The 26,547-nt window shown below is 34.5% G+C and overlaps 1 long non-coding RNA gene and 1 other non-coding gene across 2 annotated transcripts; one reads left to right on the forward strand and one right to left on the reverse strand.

Moving 5' to 3' along the window:
- Positions 1-313: 313 nt before the first annotated feature.
- LOC131808283 (uncharacterized) lies at positions 314-22,449 on the reverse strand. The gene is made up of 2 exons (XR_009344767.1): positions 22,363-22,449; positions 314-540 (listed from the first exon to the last, which is right to left on the reverse strand). It is a non-coding gene; the product is annotated as an uncharacterized LOC131808283 (long non-coding RNA).
- Positions 22,450-26,259: 3,810 nt separating this feature from the next.
- LOC131808707 (U6 spliceosomal RNA) lies at positions 26,260-26,362 on the forward strand. The gene has a single exon (XR_009344913.1). It is a non-coding gene; the product is annotated as a U6 spliceosomal RNA (small nuclear RNA).
- The last annotated feature ends 185 nt before the right edge of the window (positions 26,363-26,547 follow it).

Consider the following 26,547-nt stretch of genomic DNA (forward strand, 5'->3'; position numbering starts at 1 on the left):
GATGAATTCATCCTTTTACTCTTCTGTAATTTTGACTTGATCTTTATATCTGATAATGAAATTTGCTTTAAAATTACTTTTCATTATCTTGATATAACCACCAAAGTTATAGTGTGATTAGAGTTAATATAGCATATTTTTTCTTTTACTTTTTAAAGCACTTCTATATTTAATCCTGACAAAGAAACAAAACAGCTTTTTAACTCTGGAAGCATCTTTCTAAATTATCTTTTTTTTTTTTTAAATAAAGCAGTAGCAATTTTTGTTAGGGACCTAAAGTGAAAGTAGATTTATTGATTGATTGATTGATTGATTGATTTAGTAAAAGATTTTATTTTGTTTATTGACAGCAAGAGAGAGAGAGAGAGACATAGAGAAGAAGAAGCACACAAGCAGGGGGAATCACGTGCAAAGGGAGAAGAAAAAGCAAGCTCCTTGGGGTGCAAGTAGTCCCATGCAGGGCTGGATCCCTGTACACTGGAATCATGACCTCAGCCAAAGGCAAACATCTGCTTAAACAACTGTGTCATCCAGGCACCCCTAGAAAATTAAAAAAAAAAAAACCTTTTAAAAACATTTTGTTTCTTTCTTGTATTTTTTTTAAATATTTTATTTATTTGACAGACAGAGAGACAGGAAGAGGAACTATAAGCAGGGCAGAGGGAAAAGGAGAAGCAGGTTTCCCACTGAGCAGAGAGCCTGATGTGGGGTTCCATCCCAGGACCCTGGGATCATGACCTGAAAAGAAGGGACACTTATGGAGGAAGCCACCCTGACACCTCTTTTCTTTGTTTTTAATACATGGCAACTGATGCTTACCAGCCACGAGGAGCATATTACCCATTGATTAAATCTTTGATAACAACCTATTTACAAAGGTGTGTAAATATATACTTACTCAGATTTATACACGTTGTGTTTTCTTCATAGTTTGGGGCTGGACCCCATGGTCACAACACTGCTTCCAGTCTTTGCCTTCCCATCTTTTGATACCAGGTATTTGGTCAGCAAAGCAAATTAGTATCAAAATTAATAAGCCCTTGGCACCATATCTCTGGAGCAGGGGTTGCTCTTAGCCAAGGCCCAGAGCAGTTGACGTCCCCTCGCTAGTGCTATAGCCCCAAGGACTAGGTCCCTGCCACCAGAACTCAGTCTTACATGTTATGCTAAGCAGACAAAACCAAAACAGGAAAGCTCCGACAGCTTTCACTGGCATGCCTCATCTCCAACTCCCTCCACATCCAGGCAGTACCAGATGACAGGGAGGGGTCTTGGTCCAACATATGGGAGGGAAGGAAATAGCCACGAGCAAGTACCTGCCTCTCTGTTCCTTTCTTTCATGAGCAGGTTGTAAGAAGGAGGAAGAGGAAGGGTAAGAGAGGTGAACTTCAAGGGGTGAAGGCCTCAGGTAGGCAGCTGGCTCCTGCCAGTAGGAAAGGGACAAAGGAGAAGGCAGTGAGTCTTTCAGGGAGGGTGGGGGGTAAGGGTTACAGCTTATGACGGAATCTGGACAGGAGTAATAGGGATACTAGTCATTTGAGTCCACCATTGGCAAGCTGGGCTGGGTGTCAGGGCAGATAGGCCTCCCTGGGCAACGGCAAATGAGAGAAGGTGGAATTCTTCTCTGAGGAGCAGGTGGAGCTTTGGGTGTTGGGAAAGCATAGACAGTATTGTTCCAGGGCCAAGGACAGGTCCGGGTACTCCTGGTTGGAGGTCAAGTCCACAGTATGATCCAGGTCTTCTACCAGCAGCTCGAAGGTACCACATGCCAGCCACCCCTCATTATTGTGTATAACTCTTTGGTGCACTTATTGGCTTATCCATCAAATGACTCCTTCAGCAGCTTGAAAACCACCTCCACAGGCACTCCAGGATATGGGAGGCTCCCAGAGTGAAAATTTTGCATAGGATCACGCCAAAAGACCAGAAGTCACTCTGGTGGATGTAGATCTGGTCAAACATGGCCTTAGGGACCATCCACTTCACAGGAAATCCATTGTTGGTTGTCTTTTTATAGTAACTGATGTGGTGATCTCTGGCAAGGCTGAAGTCTGAGATCTTCATCATGTTGTCCTTTGTCACCAGCACTTCCCTGGTGGCCAGGTCTTGGTGTATGCACTTCTTGGAGGCAAGGTACTCCATGCCTCAGGCTACCTGGTAGGCACAGGATACCAGGTCCTTGGAGGAGAGTTGCTCTGCTGCATTGTGGCTGATATTGTAACAGTACTCCAGGTCAGGAGGCCTCTGGGCCTGCAGGTACTCCTGTATGTTGTCTTTGGAGTCTTATTCCATGAGAGTGTACAAAGGGCCATCCTGTGTGCAGGACCCAGCAGGTTGATGGTGTCCATGTGCTGTCCAATCATCTTCATCATCTCCATTTCTGAGATTAGGTTTGACAGGTCTTTCTCTGTTGCATCTGACTTCAACATCTTCACAGACACGTTAGTCAAATGGTTGAATTTGTCTTTGTCCAGCCCAATGGCCTCCTCCAACACTACCTGCCCAAAGTAGGACTGTCCTAGGGTCTGCCTAAACGGCCTACAACCAGCCTGCCTCAAGGCAGTTATGAACTCTAGATTATCCTCAAAAACATTAAACCACAAGCTAAAAATTCTCTTCACTAGGTCTCTGTCGCAGGTCTAATTTTCTTATCTTTCATCATTTATCTTTTTCCTAATTCTTATTTTCAGTATAGTTTATTTTGCTTCCAGGTATTTCCCCTGGTTTCTGTATGCTGTTTCATAGGGAAGAATTATCCTGTCATAAAATTATTTCTTGAGCATTCATTACATCTCTCAGTTAAAATGGGTTCTTTTATGGTATTGATTCATTTGAGTTTTCTCAAAATGGGAAGAATTTTCAAAATGGTGTTTTCCTCAAGGTTCAGACTATGTCTTAGCCTCATGTTTACTCTTTTTGAAATTCACTTTTCAAATTCTTGTCCCTCTTTTTATCTTCTTAACTTAAAATGTTTAATTTTTACTATTTTTTTATTTGAGTATAGTTGATATTCAGTGTTACATTGGTTTCAGGTTTTCAGTATCTTTATACATTATTGTATGATCACTACAAATATAGCCACCATCTGTCACCATATAACATTGTTATAATATCATTGACTATATTCTCTACACTGTCCCATATCTCTTTTTAAAATCTCTGATTTTTATGTTTTCTGTTATTCCAATTTTCGACCATCATTTTACTTGGTTACATTAATAAAATATGCCTGACTACACACTCTATGCTGAACACCATAGCATTTGATTTATAGTAGTCTTCTTCTTCCTCTTGTTTTTTTAAATTAACATATAATGTATTATTTGCCCCAGGGGTACAGGTCTGTGAATCGCCAGGTTTACACACTTCACAGCACTCACCACAGCACATACCCTCCCCAATGTTCATAAACCCACCACCCTCTCCCTACCCTCCACACCCCCCAGCAACTCTCAGTTTGTTTTGTGAGATGAAGAGTCTCTTATGGTTTGTCTCCCTCCTGATCCCATCTTGTTTCATTTACTCTTTTCCTGTCCCCCAAACCCCCCACATTGCACCTCCATTTCCTCATATCAGGGAGATCATATGATAGTGTCTTTCTCTGGTTGACTTATTTTGCTAAGCATAATACCCACTAGTTCCATCCATGTCAACGCAAATGGCAAGATTGCATTTCTTTTGATGGCTGCATAGTATTCCATCATATATATATATATATATATATATATATATATATATATATATATAATTCATTTGTTGATGGACATCTAGGTTCTTTCCATAATTTGGCTATTGTGGATATTACTGCTATAAACATTTGGTGCACATGCCCCATTGGATCATATAGCAGTCTTCTTTACCTTTATCAGAACCCCAGGAAGCTTTATTTATTTGCTCACATAAACAGATGATCCAACACAATGTTTTTTGATGTTCAAATGTATTATAATGTCTTACTGATTAACAGTATGCTTACTGCTCTCTTTCACTGTCTGACTAAATCCTCATCATCACTATGCCATTTAATGAGAAAGAACATTTGAACTCAAAGTTCTCTCCATATCAGGGAATGAAGACTCCACCCTTCTGTTTGTGCAGGTAAAATAAATGTTGATATTGTCTGTCCTGCACATACCCCATCCTGTTTACCAGAATATTCACCATCAAAATATATACAAAATGAAAACCATACCTCACCACTTCTATTACCACCCAGCATGCTAAAAACACCATCATATGTTCCTGAATTATTGACTTGATTGATAACCCACTTCCACACATACTGCACTCCTTTCTCCCTGCAAATTTATTTTGGTACAGCAATTTAACCTAAAAATCAAGTCAGATGATTTTATTCTGCTGTTGAAAGTCTTTTGGTATCTTCCCCTTTCATATTAAATAAAAACTGAAGGCGTTTCAATGTACTAGAAGGTCATACATCAATACGTTCTTCCTCTCTCCACCACTATGAACTCCTCATTGGCCTCCTTGCTTTTCCTCAAAAGTAACAGACAAGCTGTTCACACAAAGTCTATATACTTACTTGCTCTGCCTAGAGCAATCTTTTCCTTTAATATTTGTATAACACTCTCCTTCACTTCCTGGGTCTTTGTGCAAATAACATCTCCTAAATGAGATATAACCACCCAACACAAAATAAAATTAACTTTCATCCCAGCATTCCTCAATGGCTTTTACCTTTCTTGTATTTCTTTGTAACACTTATCACCATCAACCATCAATCATTATTCTATTACTGGTTTATTTTCTTATTTGAGACAGAGGGAGAGAGAATTGGGAGGGTGCGCAGAGGAAGAAGAAAACACCCCACTCACTGCCTAGAAAGCCTGCTGGGGAGTTACATCCCAGGACCCTGAGATCAAGACCCAAGCCAAAGGCAGTCACTCAATGGACTGAGCCACCGAGGTGCCCCTCTATTATTGGTTTATTTCACTATTATATTTCAAAAGAATGTAAGCTCTTTGTGGTCAGGTATTTTATATGTTTTTTTAATTGAAGTATTCTCAGAAAGGTAGCTGGCAGATTGTAAGGGCTCACTAAACTGTATTTTGTTGTTATTATTGGGCTCCATAATGGGCTTTACCTCTTACGCTAGAAGTCTATCCTTCAGATGTAAGCAATAAGAATAGAGCCCTGCTGCCTGTTCAAATGTGTAAAAAGCCTGTATTAAGTGGATATTTTAAAAGCTAAATGAATGGCTTAATAGTTGTATATAGGGGGAAAGGGAACATATTTTCCACAGTTCAGAAGTGGAGTTCTTTTATAGAGTTCTTGTACAAGCCTACACTATTGAACGATAATGGGCAGTTGTACATTACAATTATACAAACACTTTGGTAATTTATATCCTTTTTTTGTAATTCATGACTGGATCATTTAATTCCTTAGGAGCATTATAGCATTTCAACTTTTCATGTTCAATAAACTTATTGGGGTTGCTACCTTTTTTATTCAAATGGAGAAATAGTCATGATTTAATCTAAATAAGGTGTTACTGATTGTGTTGTTTTCTAGGAATGAGTCGCACATGCTAGTTTAAAATTTTTGTTAAATTCCCAAGTCTGTCACTGATAAAAGCCTTTTGTAGATTAGTAACTTGATCAAAACGGAAAAGTTATGTTACACCAATTGTTATACTATCTTTGTTTCCATCTTGCATTGTAATAACACCCATCTTAACTCTATTTAAGACAAATCATTGCCAGATGGATTTCTGGCATTGATTGCATGATATGAAATCTAGTATAACTAAAAGTTTTTGGTTTTAGTAGCATATAAATCAATTTAGAAAAATATATGTATTTGAATATAAGATAAAGTTTTAAATTATTTGGCAATAGTAAACTAAACTTTTTTTTGGTAAATTTTTATTTTCTAAAATTTCATTGAGCTCTTTTGCAATAAGAAACAAGTTACAAAAAATTAAGGTTTATTTACCCCAATTCAAGATTATTAGGGATATAATCATAGGAGTTGAAGTATTTAAAATATTGAACCCAAAATATTTTATTAGGTAAATTCATGAATGCTGAACATTCACTGTTAAAATATACTAATACTATTGATAGACTGGTAGAAACCTAAAATCAAACATTTATTAAATATTTATATCCATATCTTTTCATGGCTTGGTAATTCATTTCTCTAGCATTAAATAATATTCCATTGTTTCCTATACTACACTTTATTTTTCCTTTCACCTATGGAAGGATATCTTGGTTGTTTCCAAGCTTTTGTCAGTTATGAATAAAACTACTATAGACATGTTTGTGGGTATAGATTTCATCTTCTTTGGATGAATACCAAGAACTGCTACTGCTGAATCATCTGGCAAGAATATGTTTAGTTTTGTAAGAAACTGCCCAGTTGTTTTCCATTCTTTATTCTCAATAGACATGGAAGAACATTCCTGTTGCTCCACATCCTCACCAACATTTCGTGTTCTGTTGTCAGTGCTCTGGATTCTGGGTATGTACTGGTGTCTCTTTTTTGTTTTAATTTGCATTTTCCTGATGACATATGATGTGAAGCATCTTTTTATATGCTTATTGCCATCTGTAATGTTTTCTTTTGTGAGGTATCTGCTAAGGACTTTGGCTCATTTTTAATCAGGTTTTTCCGCCATTGTTGAGTTTTAAGGGGTCTTTGTGTATTTTTGATTAACAGTCCTTTGCCAGATGTGTATTTTGCAAATTTTTTCCCATAGTCTGTGCTTTGCCTTTTCATTCTCTTGGCATTGTGTTTCACAGAGTAGACATTTTTAAATTCAGTGCTTGTGCTTTTGTAGCCAAATTTATTGCCAAAACCAAGGTCATTTAAATTTTCTTCTATATTAGCTTCTACATGCTTCATGTTTAGGTTTATAATACAATCTGAGTTAATTTTTGTGAAGAGAGTATGATATCTGCCTGGATTTATTTTATTTTATTATTTTATTTTATTTTATATTTTTACATTTAGTTTCACCATTACTCCAGAACCATTTGTTTAAAAGATTTTATTTTGCTCTCTTGTATTGGTTTTGCTTTTATATTAAATATAATATATAATTGATAATATATATTCTGTTGCTTTAATCTAGTCTTACTGTGGTATTACAATATCTTGCTTACAATTATCGTTATGGTAAACTTTTTATAAAGATTTTATTTATTTATTGGACAGAGAGAGAGATCACAAATAGGCAGAGAGACAGACAGAGAAAGAGATGAGGAGAAGCAGGCTCCTTGCTGAGCAGAGAGCCCAGTGCGGGACTCGATCCCAGGCCCCTGGGATCATGACCTGAGCCAAAGTCAGAGGCTTAACCCACTGAGCCACCCAGGCGCCCCATCGTTATGGTAAACTTTGAAGTCAGTCCTCAGTCTTTGTTCTCCTTCAACACTATGTTGACTATTGTGAGTCTTTGCCTCTCCATATAAACTTTAAAATAAGTTTGTTAATATTAAAAAAAAGAACTTGCTGGAATGCATTAATTGTATAGATAAACTTGGATACCAGTGACCTCTTGAGCTTAGCAGGAGATAGACCATGGACATCAGTTGTCACAGTGGTGCCTCTGGCAGAACCTATTGCAAATCCCTAGGCCAAATGAGACCTCAAGGATCTGAGAGAATGTCTAAGAAGTACTTGATACATCCCTTGGGTATGGTTTATTGAAGTGTCCACCTGTCTGAAAGCTGGGGGATCTAGATAAGGGAGGGAAAATTAGTTATGATAAAACATATCAACAAACATCAATAAATTTTGTAAAACTAATTGTCATGGCTCATATACAATATGACCAACAGAGGGACCATCAGAAGGAAAGCATCAGTTATGTTTATTGTGAAATTTTTTATTCAAAATAAAGCAATGTGAGGGGAAGACACAATGAGAAAATTACCATTTTTTAAATGGTTAAACTTCTTACAAAATGGAATAGGTTTTATATTCTAAGTAGTATATTGAAAAGTAAAACATTGGGGCACCTGGGTGGCTCAGTGGGTTGGGCTGCTGCCTTCGGCTCGGGTCATGATCTCAGGGTCCTGGGATTGAGCCCCGCATCGGGCTCTCTGCTCCAAAAGGAGCCTGCTTCCCTCTTTCTCTCTCTCTCTGCCTGCCTCTCTGCCTACTTGTGATCTCTGTCTGTCAAATAAATAAATAAAATCTTTAAAAAGGAAAAGAAAAGAAAAGTAAAACATTAAAAAATAAAATTTTAATTAAAAAATTATGTAATTTTAAAAAAGGTTAAAAATAGCATAACCATTTTTCTTATACCTGGAAAATACATTGTATATATATCTATCAAAAATAACTTGTCATGGAGGCGCCTGGGTGGCTCAGTGGTTTAAAGCCTCTGCCTTCGGCTCAGGTCATGATCCCAGGATCCTTGGATCGAGTCCCACATCGGCCTCTCAGCTCAGCAGGGAGCCTGCTTCCTCCTCTCTCTCTCTGCCTGAGTCTGCCTACTTGTGATCTCTGTCAAATAAATAAATAAAATCTTTTATAAAAAAAAATTTTTAAAAATAACTTTTCATGTCTGGAATCAGGAGCATATGGAAAAAAATAATATCTGAGGACAAAACTTCTGCCATGTTTTGTGCCTTGTTAATATTTTTAAATAGTCAGGCAACTTTTAGCTTTATTGAAATACCTGCTAAGATACCAGCAGTGCCTTTTGGAGCCCTATGACTATAAAAATTAATTGCAAATATTCAAAATGTTTACTGTGGTGTCACTATTTAGGGCCACCACCAAGTATGTTTCAGAAGTATGCATAACTGTTACTCTTCCATAAGGCAAAAGGGCATATATTCAGGAGTTCCATCTGCTGTACCAGGAGGTGAATCAAGTAATGATTTTTGTCTATAAAATAATTCACTTTTCAATCTAACATTCCTCATTCCACATTATAATAATAAAAACTAGGAGGAGACTAAAACAAACAAACAACTACAACTACAACAACCAGCTTTTCCTTCAGTGGAAAAGTAAATATAACCTTATGAGTAGCCTGAAATTTATTTTTAAATATTATTAAGATAAACGTTTTTGTTAGAAAAACATATATTTTATATTACTAAGAAATAACAGGCAAAGTTTTATTAACTTCTAAAAAGTCTAGTTACTTCTATTTATCTATTAACTCATCTCTTTATGAAGTAGAACATAATCACACCTATTGTATCTACCCAAGTTTGTAAGCTTTGGTTATTTTATGTTTGCTATTTCCTTGCTTAAATTTTACAATATTTGATACATAATAGTATCTTTAAGTCCATCTATGGTTTCACAGAATTTGTTTGAACTTCATTAAAATGTACCATACTTTTTGCCCTGTCCTTGTTTTACTTCTCTATTAGCTTTCCAAGATTTATTCACTTTAGAGTGTGTAGCTATCATTTATTTTTATTCCTCCATAATGCTATGTTTACAAATTTGCATTTATCTCTACTTTTAAAAATATCTTAATTATATACCATTTCTCATCTCACGTAACACTCATGTTACTTCTACACTTATCAGATATTATGTAATTGAAAACCACAACTCAGCAACAATAGAACACCATTTTTCAAAATTAAATGGCTTACCAGAATTCTTTAATTCTATCCTTTATTTGTATTAGATGACCCTTTATTCTGGTATTTGGCATTGTTCATATGGAGGAAAGCTTATAAGTGGATATTCCATAAATAGAAGGATTTATTTTGATTGATTAATTATTCTCATTTAGAATGCATAGAATATGGTTGATTTAATATTTCTTTCTTACTCTCTGCCTGGAACATAGTGCTATCTATGTAATAGCCACTAAAATATTAAGTTAATTACCTAGACTTTAAACTGCATATTAATAGGAATAACATACAGAACTCTTCTCAGATTGGGACACCTGGGTGGCTCAGTCAGTTAAACGCCTGAGCCTTTAGCTCAGGTCATGATCTTAGGGTCCTGGGACTCAGTTCTGCAACAGATTCCCTGCTTAGCCGGGAGTTTGCTTCTCCCTCACCCTGCTGCTCCCCCTGCTTGCTCTCCCTCTCAATCTCTCTCTTACAAATAAATAAAATTAAAAAAATAAATTCTTCTCAGATAGCTAATATAGAATATCGTCTTTGTATTCATCAAAGGGAAAGTGCCATATAATAATGAAATTCAGACTACTTCAAATTCATTTTTTAACCAATAAGAAAGTACTAGAAACAAGCCAAAAATGTCTTCAATGAATTAAAAAAATAGATTGATTTTCAATATCTTAATGTTTCTAAAATAAATTGCAAGATTTTTATTCTAGATATCAGTGTAAATATTCATTAAACAAGGATATTCTAAAAATAAACCCAAGAAAACTACTTGACATATATGATGACAAAAACGAGTTTGACAAAAGTCAGTTTGGGTAAAACTTACAATACCTACCACCTGAAAGTCTTGTTCTATAATTAATTATTTTAATTTACAAAAATACAAAAATAATATGTGAGAGTAAGTATATTGATAGCTTTGAAGGTATGCTCTTGTGCACTGTTTACTATTTAAAGGGGAATCAAATATGTGATGCTTATGGTGTGACTATATTAAAATTCAACAAGTTCAGAAGCATACGAGGAATAGAATAAAGACAAACGATGACCCTTACTTATCCTAAAGATAGACAATGGTATATATGTGCTAGTTGGGGAGAGAATCCAGTCAGTAGATGGACGATGTGGTAGTGGAAAAAAAAAGACACAACGTTTTGGTTGAAAGTTTAGCACTATATTTAACAAAGTGAAATTGAATAAAATCCAAAAAATATTTTCAATTCATTGAAGATTATTTAGGAAAAACTTGAAAAATACAACTTGATAAGGATTCCAATAAAAGATTCATAAGCAATACAAGTTTCAGAATTTTTAGTATATTTTCCCTAAAAAGCCATTTGATTTAAATTAAAAAGAATTCTATTTACCTGCCACTTAAATAAGAGGAAATTATTTGGTTTTGTAATAAGTCAATAAAATAAATTAACATATCTTTAGAAAACAGATATGCACACTAATTTAAAAAGAATAGTGCTTAATCTGTTCAGCAAACATTTGTAAAATTCCTTGCCATCAGCTAGCTCTGGAGTTCTGCTAGGTGAGTAAGGCCATGTATGTTACTGCTCAGAGTACTGACGCAAAGCAATTGTCCCCTTCACGTCCATTTTTTGCTGTTGATATGTCATGCTATGTTGTTTAGAGATCCATAAATGGCCCTACATGAAGGCCTTTTTTTGTGTGTATATGGGTGACTGTGATTTACCTTTCAAATAAGATGGCTCCTGATTTACAATGATTCAACTTATGATATATTTGGCAATGATGTGAAAGTGAAAGTGATTCAGTAGAAACTGTACTTTGAATTTTGAATTTGGGTCTTTATAAAAAGGGCCAGTGACATGTGGTATGGTGCCATCTTGTGATGCTGGGCAGCGGCAGTGAGCCACAGCTCCCAGTCAGCTAGAATATTACAGGGGTGAACACCTTGTATTTTTACAAGCATTCTATATATAACCATTCTTCTTTTTTTAGTGTAATATTTAATAAATTGCATGTGATATTTGATACTTTGTTATAAAATAGGCTTTGCTTAAGATGATTTTGCCCAAATGCAGGCAAATGTAAGTGTTCTGAGTATGTTTAAATAAGCTTAAGGTAAGCTATGATATTTGATAGTTTAGGGGTATTAAATGCATTTTCAATTGTTTATGTGTTTCTCTGTACATAGCCCCCTTGTAAGCTGAGGAACATCTCTATATGTATATGTAGCCTTGGTATGGCTTACATATTATTGGCATGAAACATCTAGAACAGTACGCGTGCCATATAATTGTCTACAACATCCAACAAGTTTCTTGAAAACTTGTGCCAAAGGGGTTATGTCTTTAAGGATTCTTATTTCAGAAGGGTTCTCTCAAACGTAAGATTTTTCAGAAGTTAAGTGAAAATCTGACCAAACTAAACATTTTTCCATTTTCCCTAGTGAGCAAAGATAGCTAAAATCTATCTGCCATTTTCTTTTCTTTTTTTTTAAAGATTTTATTTATTTATTTGACAGAGAGAAATCACAAGTAGATGGAGAGGCGGGCAGAGAGAGAGAGAGAGGGAAGCAGGCTCCCCGCTGAGCAGAGAGCCCAATGCGGGACTCGATCCCAGGATCCTGAGATCGTGACCTGAGCCGAAGGCAGCGGCTTAACCCACTGAGCCACCCAGGCGCCCCTATCTGCCATTTTCAACACTGTACTCAACGATTGTAATTCTAATTTAAGAACAGATTATTTATATCAAAACCACATGTTGGCCTAATCTTATACAATATTCATAAATCTCACTCAGAGCCTTGGACACTTTTATTTGTTGAGTCTATATGGTACTACGGACATTCATCTTTTTGGACCTCATAGCTTCATGTATGTCTATACTCTTGAAAATACATGCATCATAGTTCCATTGTAAAATGTCTGGGTTATAAAATGTGCTATGCTATCAAAATGGTAATAAGAACATACAAATGACCTGATGTAATGAACTGGACCAGATTGCCCGATATCACATTTCATACCAAAAAGATTCAGTGGTAAGTTTTAAAATGGCCAGCTATACTTCGACTTAATTATAACTCATTTAACTTCTTTCTTTGTGTACAGTATTATACATTAGTCAGTATTATAGTAAATAAGTACTTTGGACAGATGTAAATATGCTGTAATAAAAAATGTTTTTCTTCTTTCTTTTAGTCCTTTTTACTTGTAAGACTAGCCACAAATACCATGCCTCCCCCCAAATAATTTGCAATCCAAATTTATCTCTAAATGAATTTATTACACAGAAAAAAAATATATATATACACTTACAGTAGACATGTTCAAAAATAGTTACACAACAGCAGGGCCCTATATGTAAGCAGTATCGTTGTTTTGTTTTGTTTTGTTTCTTTCTATAAAAAAAAAAGAGGTTATGTGAAATATTGGAATTTTATTTCCAGGCCTAGTATTTCAAGACAGTTAACTACACTTATGGTGTCAACAGCCTCTTGTTGGCAGTATGATTTTATTGGCTCCATGGAATAACAGCAAGGATTTACTATTGTTTTTTTCTTTTATGACACACACAGAAAATAAAATTGACACATTTGCTCAAGACCAACCAGAATCATTTTAACCTATCAAAATTGATGGGAAGCCTTCCCTGCCAAAGTCACTGCTGGGTTTTCACAATTCATTGCAGACAATCTGCTACTCCCATTAGGATAAAGGAGAGAAGAGTCATAATCAGGGAAGAAAGCCGGATTAATACTTGTAATTATCATTGAATTATTTAGCCTGCTATGGGATTATTATTATTAGTGTCATTTGATAATTTTCTATCATTTTATTAAACACAACTGTGAGTAATTACTCTACCTAATATTTCTCTGTATTGGCTGACTAGCTAGCAAACATTCATGAAAACATCCATTAGCCACACATATAAAATGCTGCATTATGATGCTGTTGAATCAGAAGATACCACTACCTGATCCTGTAGCTCTTTGAGGATTTGCAAATCAATTAATTCTATGTTTATTGGATTCTTCCCCTTCAATTAGAAAATTTATAATAGAGTCCATGAACATTATTAGTTTTACCATTTTATTTTATTTTTTTTAAAGATTTTTATTTATTTATTTGTCAGAGAGAGAGCGAGCGAGAGCGAGCACAGGCAGACAGAGTGGAAGGCAGAGTCAGAGGGAGAAGCAGGCTCCCTGCGGAGCAAGGAGCCCGATGTGGGACTCGATCCCAGGACGCTGGGATCATGACCTGAGCCGAAGGCAGCTGCTTAACCAACTGAGCCACCCAGGCGTCCCTAGTTTTACCATTTTAAACCAGCAATCACACTTTGATTTCTACAACAAAAGCAGAAATATAAACACACACATTTGGATCAGTTTTGTGTTAGTCTGTCTGGACTTCAGAATCCTATTCCTCAAGATAATTCACACCAAAGTTCTGGATTAAACAAGAAATTAGATGGCACCTGAACACTTGGTTTAATATTCTCAAAAGGACTATGCAACTTATTTCTTACATTATGACATTGTTTTACAAAGATCCACACTTTTATAATGTTAGTATTTTTAATAATCAATAAAGTCAATTAATCATGACTAAAAATCAAACATAAAAATTTCTACTTTTTGCTTTTGCCCACTCCATTTAGAACTTATTTATAGCCTGATAATTCAAAGGTCCCTATGTTTATGAAAATCTGGACAGAAATAGCTCTAAGATCCCATTCAGAACTTGATATTAATCTAAGTCTTTTGGCTCCATTTATCCTGAGAGCAAAGAGTAGGACAAAGGATTTGAGTACTGTTAGTTGATCTGGGAGATTACCCAAGGTAGAAAAGAATGGGAAAGTGATACAGTGAAGAAGCAACTTTGTCAAAGAGGTACATTGTTGATATAATTCTTGCGGATAGAAAATGAAGGCTTGCTTTTACTGAAAGGTCCTGAGAAACTTCTTTAAGTTGTCCTCATGAAGACCTGAAAACTGACAATTTTACCTATGGTTCTTATTTCCACTTCACTGAGAGCTTCCTCAGAGGACATTAACTCTCGTACACTTTTGGGTTGTGTTGGAGACATTCTAAAATGAGAGAGAGAACCTGAGATGCTATCAGTGTTAAGTAACTGCAATTTCCCATGGAACTATCCACCACAGGTTTGGCTATAATCAGGTGTTGGGCCTTGATATCAGAGGGATTTGAGGCAGTATCATTTTAGGTTAATCATTATATCCGAAATTTCCAAAAACTTCAACTGATGAAACTTTGATTATAAATCTATAAATATAACAAAAAATCTACAGTATTCAAATTATTTTCATAGAAATACACAAACAAAGCATCAATTGATTAATATTTAAATGTAACAAAATACGGAACTGAAAGAATTTGGTCATAGAACAACGTGTAAGAAGTAGAACTTAGGTTTAGGTTAGAACTCAGGATGCATTTGAGACTCAGTTAAGAAATTGAATGGAGGGACGCCTGGGTGGCTCAGTGGGTTAAGCCACTGTCTTTGGCTCAGGTCATGATCCCAGGGTCCTGGGACTAAGCCCCAAATCAGGCTCTCTGCTCAGCAGGGAGCCTGCTTCCTCCTCTCTCTCTGCCTGCCTCTCTGCCTGCTTGTAATCTCTCTATGTCAAATAAATAAATAAAATCTTAAAAAAAAAGAAATTGAATGGATGTCTGACTATCTTATAGGTTTGCTAAAAATCAGTGACTTTGTGTTCACATGTGGCTATGCAGGAATTTTTAACTTTCTCTAAGAAGTTATTAGATTTGATTATATAAGGGCAGTAAAGGATGGGGAAAAGCAAAGTACAAACCCCATAAAGACAAAGACACTGAGTATGAGAAAAGAGTAATAGATAAGAAGAATCAATGCATTTGAGGAAAATGGGAATTGAAATACACAATGATTGTTGATTTTTTTAGATGGAGAAAACAAATCTAGCTTGCAAGAAGGAAATAACAGAAGACATGTTGTGATGTGATACAGAATCCTGGACAAGGCAGTAACGTGGATTAAAGGAGTAGGGAGAGCATATCAGGTAATTTGGATAGGAAGGAGTTAGGAGATAATTGCTTGATAAATTTTATATGGCCCACTTAAATGCACAGATTTCTCTTCTTTAATTTATATGGAGAACAGGGTGTCCTTTCTCTTCCCTTTCAGAGCACCAGAGGTGTACTCTTTCAGACTGAAAACCTGAAAAGCTCAGGACTCAGTTGCTTAAGCACAGCTGAGAGGACATATTTCAATTAAGATTTACATTTTGCTGTAGGTAGTAGACTGTCAAAAGTGGTTTAACCATATTTTTTCATTTAACAGGAAGACTACGGAGAGTGTTTTCTGGTGTTGGTTCAGAGTCTTAAGAAAGTCAAGTGAAGTATCTTAGAGGTTTTCATGGCTTTTTATTCACAGTTGCAAAAATTGCTGTTGGAGTTCTCACTATTAAGCCCACATTTCTGGCAGAAAGATAGAGGTAAAAGAGAATGATATCTTGTACGACTGATACTTTGTCATATGGTTACAATGTAACTAGAAAAGAGACAATAAAATATTTGATGTTGTTTTAAGTTTCTTTGTTGTCAATCCCTCAGTGCTTTCTGATATTAAAGGAAAAAGTAGATGGATATTGACCTGGCAACTATCAACACCTGTCAGTCTCTCTTGGATAACCAATATCTCTATAATCTCTTCTTCCCAGTAAAAAAAATAAAATATATTCATAAGCCACACTGTGCCATCTCAAGTTACTGCACCAAGATAAAATTACAATGATTTTCACTTGTTCCAAATGGACAGAATACCCTTCCTTATGATATCATGTCTTATAAGATAGAAAATTGGCTTGCTACCAATATACCCAGATGTGACTGTGGAAGAGACAGGAAAAAAATAATAATATTTATTTATTCCTTGGGTTGACTCTGTTTACACAGATGCATTACTATTAGAAAAGTTTGGTTTGGGACATTGGAATGAATTTACTTAATGGGTCTGTATGTAATTGGGTTGGACGAAATTTTTAATTTCTACAAAAATTGTTAGAATTCTATCTTATTCTCCTTTGTTAATTTTCACATGTTTACAAAGCCAACATTTTTTTTCTAGCAGACAAGATCTTAAATCCTAACAAAACTCAATTTTTTCCTTTTTTTTTAAGTTTGAGAGCCTCATGTTCTCTCATGCTGCTTTAAATACAACTCAAAAAAAAAAAAAAAAGGAGCTAAATGGGGCAGTAAGACCAGACTTTTTATTTTATTTTATTTATCTTAATTTTAATTAAAAAATTAAAGATTGTATTTATTTTTTTGAAAGAGAGAGAGAGCATGAGTGGGGCAGGGGGATGTAGCAGTAGAGAGAGACTGAGAAGTATATTCCCTAATGAGCAGGAAGCCCGATATGGGGCTCGATCCCAGGATTCTGACTGAGATCATAAGCAGAGACAAAGGCAGATACATGTGCAAAATCCCTTTTTTTCTGCAAAACAATACTTTACAAGAGATGTTTGAAAAAGTACTGGGGAATCAACTTTAATCGGAGATACAAAAATTCAATTGACTTTTGTAAAGCTACAGGGATCCAAATGATGGGAATCCCAGCCCGTTTAGGTTGTGGACCACAGAGTATTCTTCTCTGTAATATTTCATTTTCTTCCATGTCTACTAACTCCAGTCCAAGTTCACTGATCTCTTTTTAGATAGTGCAAAACATGGCAAAGAATACCAAACAAGTGCCCAATATTCTACATTTATTACATCATTTCTAACATATAGAAGTGTGTTATCAAGGCTGGTTCTGTGAACGAACCTAGTTATGCTAAAGTGTGTTTTGTTCTCCAAGAAATTAAATGCATGATTATCACACAATTATAAAATACTTGTGTCAAGAATTTTTATTCAAAAATTAATAAGAGAAGCAGATATTAAAACTAGTTCACATGGTTATTTGGGATATAAGCAGAGTTGTGCAGCAGAAGTGCTCTGGGCCCATAATTTGGGTTATAGAATTTATGTTCTCTAATGAAAAATCACTAACTTGCATTATTGTTAACAAGAATCTTGTGCATTACCATCAGTTTTCTACATTACAACCTCTTGCTCTACAGTTTGTAAATAACTTTGTCAATAGCAAGCTAATAAACGGGGTGACTCCAATGGATTGAGATAATCTCCAGAGTTTCTGCTACATAATGCCCAGGACTCCATTGAAAGGACACCGAAGAATTTACTTTGCCCAAAAATTTGATCATTTTTTTCACTGCCCTTACCCATTTTCCAAACCTAGTCCTTTTGCTTCACCTTTCAGTCTACGGACAACCCTGTATCTGACTGACTTGTTAATTCTGGAAATGTTTTGCAGATTAATTTGCTTGCCAGAGGTGGTTCCTCTAATTGATGTCTAAGAACCCTAATTAGTTAAGAAAACTTTTTTTTAACATTTTCATTGCTACTTATTATTATTATTATTATTGCTAATATCTCTATTATAAATAATTCACAAGGGCATCTTTCTGACAAAAGACAAAGAGCTGGCTACTAGTAGAAAAAGTACATTTGACTCTGTCAGTGAAAGTGGTAAAGGGATTTGAGAAAATAAGGCAAAGCACTGGAATTATGTGTTAAAACTTTAAATATTATAGACACATTTACTTAATTTCTAATACTGTTGTTGCTTACAATTAATTAAGATGTTTTCCATGAACCACGCTTTACAGCAAATATATTGTTTATACAGATTAAATTTTCATCAAAAGGGACGCCTGGGTGGCTCAGTTGGTTAAGCAGCTGCCTTTGGCTCAGGTCATGATCCCAGCATCCTAGGATCGAGTTCCGCCTCGGGCTCCTTGCTCGGCCGGGAGCCTGCTTCTCCCTCTGCCTCTGCCTGCCATTCTGTCTACCTGTGCTTGCTCTCTCGCCCACTCTCTCTGATAAAGAAATAAAATCTTAAAATGAATAAATAAATTTTCATCAAAAAATTGTCAGTGTATTTTATTGTAGGATCCTGATAAGCATTTTGCAGATGAGAAAAGTAAAATTTAGAAAAGTATGTCTCTTCAAATCCCTCATACAATATCTGGCCTAGATAGAAGGATATACTATCACAATTGAGGAAGATCATTGAGATTACTTAAAATGATAAACTTTACTGTATAGGGTATTTTAAAAGTTTGGCACAGATTCAGATTCTTTTAAAATATATATCTATTTTGTGTAAAGAGAATGCACTGAGAAGTAAAAAGAAAGTGATATATCAGTGCTACCAACTAATGGCTATAATATCATCACCTTATTTATGAACAATGAAACAGTGTGCAATATTTAAATAAATTCCTCTTTATTTTATATATTTATAAATTTAAATAAATTCCTGTTTATTTATTATTAAAGAAATTCCTCTAACAAACAGTATGTTTTGAAGGTTAATAGCAGGAAAGTGTTGTACTACATGGAAGTATTCAGAAAATGTGATCTAAAAGTCTGCTTTCAAGGGCGCCTGGGTGGCTCAGTGGGTTAAAATTCTGCTTTCAAGAAGCTATAACAGTAAGTACTGAGCATTAGCTATTATATGCTACGGACGAATAACTGAAATCTACATTTGAAACTAATGGTACTCTATATGTTAACTAATTGAATTTTAAAAAGTTAATTAAAAAAAACCACTATTTTATAAAACAATATTCCCAACAGGCTCTTTTGCTTTAAAATACTCACTTTGTAATGAGAGTTTTTACTTTTGTCTAGCCAATTCTTACATCACTGTTTATCCCTTCCCTGCTTTATCCCTTCCCAGTATCAATAAAGGCTCACTTGGGTTACCTAGAAGCCATGAGAAAGCTTGTAATAGATCTGGCTGGTTTTCACCAGCAATTTGACCACCATGTGCACAGGGAAGTCTATTGATAAAGGCTTTATTGCAATAAGTTGCAAATACATGGATGATTTTGAATTCTCTTTCTTGAGGTCCTGTTTCATGATAATAAATTTAGGGTGGCTTATTGGAATGGATGTTTTTAACATATCTTCATAGTTATAAGTACATGGAATTGTAAAATAGATGAATGAATGTGGCAATACTGACAACTGTCCTCATTTTGAAATCAAATTGCAGTGTACTAAGATGAGGAAGCAAAGCAGATTTGGGATTATGAGTGAAATAATTTAATAAAGTCTTATGGGTATGATCAGACTATTGGGTAATTCAGTAGAAAAATGTCAACTGATTGAGATTCTGTGTTCCCTGATTTCAGAGAGAAGTTAAGCTAAATAAGTAACACGAGGAGACTAGGAAGCCAAACATAAGTGATAATTTTGTGCCAGGGTGCATATACATCTGTTTATCTTCTTGCTTTACCACTAAGGTTGCTCCTAGAGGGGAGTTTAAATATGTGTTGGAGCTAATCTCTGTGGATTACACAAGAAACCACATCCTACAGCTCTCCCTGAAACACCCCTTATGATTTCAATGTAATTTGGTTTTTGCATTTTTAGAAATAACAAAATACTTTGCAAACGCATCTACTTTATTACCACCACAAGTGAGTCAGCTGACTCCACATTTTAACACAGTGACAGTCACAGAGGAATGGAGGAATGAGTAGAGTTATCAATATATGTGCTTTTAAGAAGTATGACAGGGTAGCAGCTATTTCCAGGAACCAAAACATGGGTCAGCAGCTGTGCAGGAAAAGTGATGGAATAAATGACTCATTTCAGAGGAGTTCTATAACATATTAGTTCTATAATGTATCTTCAGCACCCAATTACCCGCTTTGATCTTAAGATAAGGGTTTACAGTTAAGGTCCCATTTATGATTTGACTGGTCGGTTCTGAATCATTTTTACTATTGTTTTGACTATTACTTGAAACCTATAGTAGTACTTGGGATATGTGTTGTGTATTCTGTGAACATGTGCTATTTTTAGATTAGATAACTTCTGTCTCGAACCCCTGTTAATTTGTTTGTTTTTGTTTATTTGATAGTGGTTTCAGTAAATGGATATATCTGAAAAATTGCAAAGCCACTATTAAAATAAGTTATTATGATATATAGCATGGAATTGCACATTCCTCCTTTGAATCCGACAGAGCTTCACCATATCCTTAACAACTTGGGAAAAACATGCTATTATTTTTCTTTATAAAATTTCTCCTGTTAGGCTGTGATGGTTGTCATCAGCAGTAACTCCTCTGAAGGCTTTGTCAAAAGAGTTGAAAAAATTGGAAAGGTGTGAATGAAGCTGTTTGCTGATATAAAGAAAAGAGCATTGAAGTACAATTCACACTCTTACTTCTCCTTCTATGCTTTCAGATGTTTGACATTTGAAAATTTTGCTTCTAGAAGAGATGCCCTATATAATTCTTACTTTAAGGAGCCAGTTGCTTTTATAATTTTTTTATTATTCTACCAATCAAGTATTTCCATTTAAATTAAATTCAATACCATTTAAAAAAAAATCAAAAGTGCAGCCAGTATTCAATTCCTGGGCTAAATAATTTTAGAAAGCTTTGTGTTATTGAAGCTACAGGGTTTTTCTGTAGTTTTAACTCTTTCTTTCTGTGATTTTTCCCATTAGTCACGTAAGTGACTGCAATATAACAGACATTGAGGATAAAGAAGGACTGAATAGAACCATCCTTGGCCTCATGAAGTTGAGAATCTAGCAAAGGAGTCAAACAATTCAATCATTCAGAGACAATTTATTGAGTGCCTGGCCTAAGATGAGCACAACAAAACCCCAGCACAGAGGAATCATTTTAGTGGGAGAGATAGATAATAGGTAAGCCAACTTTAAAAAAAAAAAATCGTACTGATTTTTCTTTAATAGTGATGCATATTTGAACTAAATAAGCACATTTTAAAAAGAGCAGTGATTGAGAAGAGGCTTTTTAACTGAGTGGTCCGAAAGGGCCTCCCTGAAAAAGTCTGCTTTGAACAGATTTCTGAATAATATCAGCTAGGAAGCTGCGTAAAAATCTCAGGGATGGGTGATTTTTCCAGTCAAAACACTGTAAAGGCTCCAAAGTCACAATAGAGCTATAAGTTTCTCTAATAAAGTAACTTCTGACAAAGAATGAGAAGAAATAACTAGCCCAGGTATGAAAGAAAAGGGACAGAGTTTCTATGGAATTCATATTTAATTAAAGCTCTAACGGACAAAAATACAATAGAGCAAAATTCTGGTCACGCTGATATACCTAATGAAAGTTCATAAACAAGGTGTGGGTAGCAAAGAGTGTGTGGGATTGTTGGTAAGAACAGTGGGGAAGAGTCATCCCTGAACATGTTCTTAAATGAAGCAATTCTTGTGTTGTTTTAAAGGGTAAATTGGAGTTTGCCTAAGTGATTAGAGAAGGATGCCTTAGCTTATGGAAGTTCAAAGCCATAAAGATGTGATAAACTACTGCCGACATTTTCATGTATATTTGTTGTTGCTTCTAGGAATGGTGATCTAAAAACTCCTACTTAAGACAACTAAAAATCCAGACAATATAGCTTTTAAAATTAAAAATATCAGAATGAATATAAAAATTAAGTGTGGGATTACTGGGCCAAAATACGAAATACAATGAGAGCCTAGAGATATATGCCTTGAAGACATTTTAGCTATGAGAGCATTTGAAACTGCTAAAACACACTGAGCTGTGTTGTTAATAGACTCTTGATACTAGAGAAACAAAATTCAAAATCCAGCAGCAATCAAATTTGAGGACTTTGGTACAACCCAAATTTAAATTGAGATCCCCAAAGCACAAGGAGAAGCAGAAATAAGACTATAGCCTACCTTGCCTTCTGTGTAAACTGAGAAAGTCAATCACTGAATTTGGAGTATGATTGTCTTGTAGAGTCTCAGATATAAGAGAAAATCCTGCCAAGGAGGACCATACCATTATTATAGCTCTTAATTATCCCTACTCTTGTTTTGACTATTACTTCTATGATTACTATTTTAACAAAGTCCTTTTTAACACTGAGAGACTAAAACGTAGAAAAATACTCTGATTGATATCTCACTAGAGTGGAAAATATATAGTTACCCATTAACTAATGATATCCATGTCTACATTAGATCCATGATATTTTTAATTCTTGGGAGCTTTTGGTTAAATGAATTTTTTAAGCTTCCTTTAAATGAAGCTTTAAGCCATCACCACATGAATAAAACTAAAGAACTCAATGAAAACAGGCCAAGTATTTACAGAGTAATAGAATGTGCAGTGGAAAGAGTACAATTCTGAAATCATAAAGCCTAAATTAGTGTGATGCATCTTTACTAGCCATGTAATCATAAACCAGTTATCTAAATATGTTAGCCTCAGTTTTTTCACCCATGAAATGGTAATGATAATACTTATTATGCAGAGTTGTTTTGTGGATGTGATGAAGCATGGAGCATGAGAGTCTCATATTCCATGCTAAAATGATAGCTATTTTTATACTTATAAAAATTCTAATAATAGTAATTAAATTGTTCAAAATGGTAATATTCATTTATATTGAGGCATTGTATTGACTATTCATAGACACATTTACCAAAATAAATTTCATTTTACTTTACCCCCTCTGAGGATATATATTCCCTAATTCAATATGAATCTCATTATGAATAATAATTATCATAATAAATATGCTGATTTTTCTTCTATTTATTTTTAGGGAAGTATCCTTTACTGTTGAACATAAAGAAACTTAAGCAAGTCTGTCTTATTCAAAATTTGCATGCTGCTTTCTTATGAAACTAGATTATAGAGTTGTATGAAATAAATTCATGCAGTTAAGACATTTATGTTTGGAAAACTGGGTGGTCAGTTTAGTATTTCAAAATAACATTTTAAATTTAAACCTTAAAACTGAGCTCTTTCAGCCTTATTTATAGACCATCCTTCATGCTTCATAAGTACTCCTTCATTGTAAACTAAGTAATAGTTTTTGTCACAGTGTATATAACAAAAATGGATTTTATATTCTACTATTTCAGAGTTAGTTGCAGTTTCTACTTCCTTACTTCCTTTTTTGAAAAATAGATTAATTCTACAAAAAGTTTTTTCCAGCTTTATTGAAAAAAATCGACATATTATAATTTGTGAATTTAAGAAATGATTTCTTATAACATTGCAAACTTTTAACATTGTGTAAATTTTGTACAATTTGATAAATTGGTATACATTTTTATTGCAATATAATCTACATAAAAATGTTAATACATCTACTATCTCGTATAGTTGCCACTGTTTTTTATGCATGTATCGTAAGGAATTTTAAAATCTACTCTCTTAGCAACTTTTATGTATATAGTATAGTAGAGATAAACTTCAGAGGTCTTGTGGGTTTTGTTCCAGACTGCCTCAATAAAGTCATTATCTCAATAAACTAAGTCAAATTATTATTTTTTTTGGTTTCCCAGTGCATATAAAAAATTATGTTTCCCAGTGCATATAAAAAATAAACACTATACATTATGTTTTTAAAGAAAAACAACGTATATACCTTAAGTAAACTAGTTCTGAGTCAGTGGGTCATAATTACTGATCACAGATCACCATAACAAATACAATAATAATGAAAAAACTTGAAATATTGCAAGAATTACCAACATGTGACAGAGAGACACAAAATGAACAAATGTTGTTAGAAAAATGGTGGCAGCAGACCTCTTTTATACCAGATTGCTATAAACTTTCAACTTGTAAGAATGTGATATATGCAAAGTTTAATAAAGGGAAGCACAATAAAAAAAAAGTATGTATATTTTATTAACTATGATCATCATGCTGCACATTAGATCCCCAGAACTTTTTCATATTATAGTTGCAAGTTTGCACCCTTTGACCACCTTACTCCACCCCAGGTTCACCCCTTGTCAACTCAACTCTAAGTTTCCATTAGTTTGCCTTTTCCTCAGATTCTGTATGTAAGGGATATCATAATACATAAATTAAAAAAATATATAAAATCTTTGAAATATTTCACTTAGAATAACGCCTTCAAGATCCATCCATGCTGTTGTAAATGGCAGTGTTTCTTAATTTTTCATGGTTAAGTAGTATTCGATAGTATATATTTACCATACTTATTTTATTCATTCATCCATTAATGGATACTGAAGTTATTTCCATCACTTGCTTAGAGTTAATAATTTTATAATAAACATAAGAGTTCACATATGTCTTTGAACAGTGAATTCGTTTCCTTTAGATATATACCTAGAACTGGGATTACTGAATCATATGGTAATTTTACTTTTAATAATATGAATAATGTCCATACTGTTTTCCATACAAATTTATATTCCTATCACAGTGCATAAGTTCCCCATTTTCCCCAATATTTACCAAAATTTGTTAGTTTCAATTTTTTTGTACTATATATTCTAATAGGTAGTAATATCTTGCTGTGTTTTTCAGAGGTAAATAACAACAACAACAACATAATGACTTTGCCCTGAGTTTTTTACGTTGAGCACTTTTTAATGCTCCTGTTGGTCATTTATATAACTTTTTTGAAAAAAAAAAGTCTATTGAGATCCTTTTGCTATTTTTTTAATTATATATATTTTTTCTCTTTGTATCTGTTGGTTATTAACCTCTTTTGAGATATAAGATTTGTAAGTATTTTCTTACATTCTGTGGATTGTGTTTTCATTCTCTCTTTTTTTTTTGGCAATGCAGAAACTTTAGTTTGATGTAGTACCATTTATTTAATTTTGCTTTTTTTGCTTGTGTTTTTGTCTGGTATCCAGAAAACTATTGGCAAGACCAATGTCAAGGAGAATTTTTCCTATGTTTTCCTTTAGGAAATGTAGTTTCATGCATCACCTTTAAGTCTTTAATCTATTTCAAGTTAAGACTTATGAGTGATATAAGGTTCCAGTTTCATACTGTCTATGTGACTATTCAGTTTTAAATATCATTTATTGAACAGACTATCTTTACCCATTACATATGTTGGCCCCTGTCGAGTATTAGGTGACTGTATGAAAGGATTTATTTCTGGACTCTCAATTCTGTTCTACTTGTTTATTGGTCTGTTTTTATGCCAGTATACGTTATTGTATTGAGCATGAGGGCTTTGTAGTATAGTTTCAAATCAAGAAGTGTAATTTCTCTTCTTCATTCTTTCTCAGAACTGCTTTCATTATTTGTTGTCTTTTATGGTCTCATATAAATTTTAGGATTCTTTACTTACTTCTGTAAAAAAATAATATTGGATTTTTTTAAGATTTTAATTTATTTATTTGACAGACAGAGATGACAAGCAGGCAGAGAGGCAGGCAGAGAGAGAAGAGGAATCAGGCTTCCTGCTGAGCAGAGAGCCTGATGCGGGGCTCGATCCCAGGACCCTGGGATCATGAACTCAGGCGAAGGCAGTGGCTTAACCCACTGAGCCACCCACGCGCCCCTAACATTGGATTTTTGATAGGAATTGGATTTACAGATGGTTTTCGGTAGTATGGACATTTTAACAATGTTAATTCTTACCATTCATAAATATGAGCTATCTTTCCATTTGTGTCTCCTTCAATTTCTTTATCAATGTCATAGTTTATGGAGTACAGATCTTTCATCTTCTTAGTTAAATCTATTCCTAAGTATTTTATTATTTTTGATGCTATTGTGAATTAGATTGTTTTCTTCATTTTTTCAGATAGGTCATCATTAGAGTGTTAAAATGCTCCTGTCTTGTGCTTACTTTGGCAGCACATTAAAATTGGAATGATGCAGAGAAGATAAGCGTGATCACTGAACAAGGATGACATGAAAAACTGGTTAGCATTCCATATTAAAAAAAATGAAACAAAACAAAATTCTTGTCTTTTATATATTGATCTTGTATTTGGCAGCTTTACTAAATTTGTTTATTCAAATTTTTTGTGAAGTTTTTAGGATTTTTTTAACATGTATTTTCATGTTATCCAAAAAAGAAAACTTTACTTCTTCCTTTTTCTTTTTTTTTTTGAGACTCTTATTTC

This window comes from Mustela lutreola, chromosome 9 (genome assembly GCF_030435805.1).
Source record: "Mustela lutreola isolate mMusLut2 chromosome 9, mMusLut2.pri, whole genome shotgun sequence".
In the NCBI taxonomy this organism is placed as follows: domain Eukaryota; kingdom Metazoa; phylum Chordata; class Mammalia; order Carnivora; family Mustelidae; genus Mustela; species Mustela lutreola.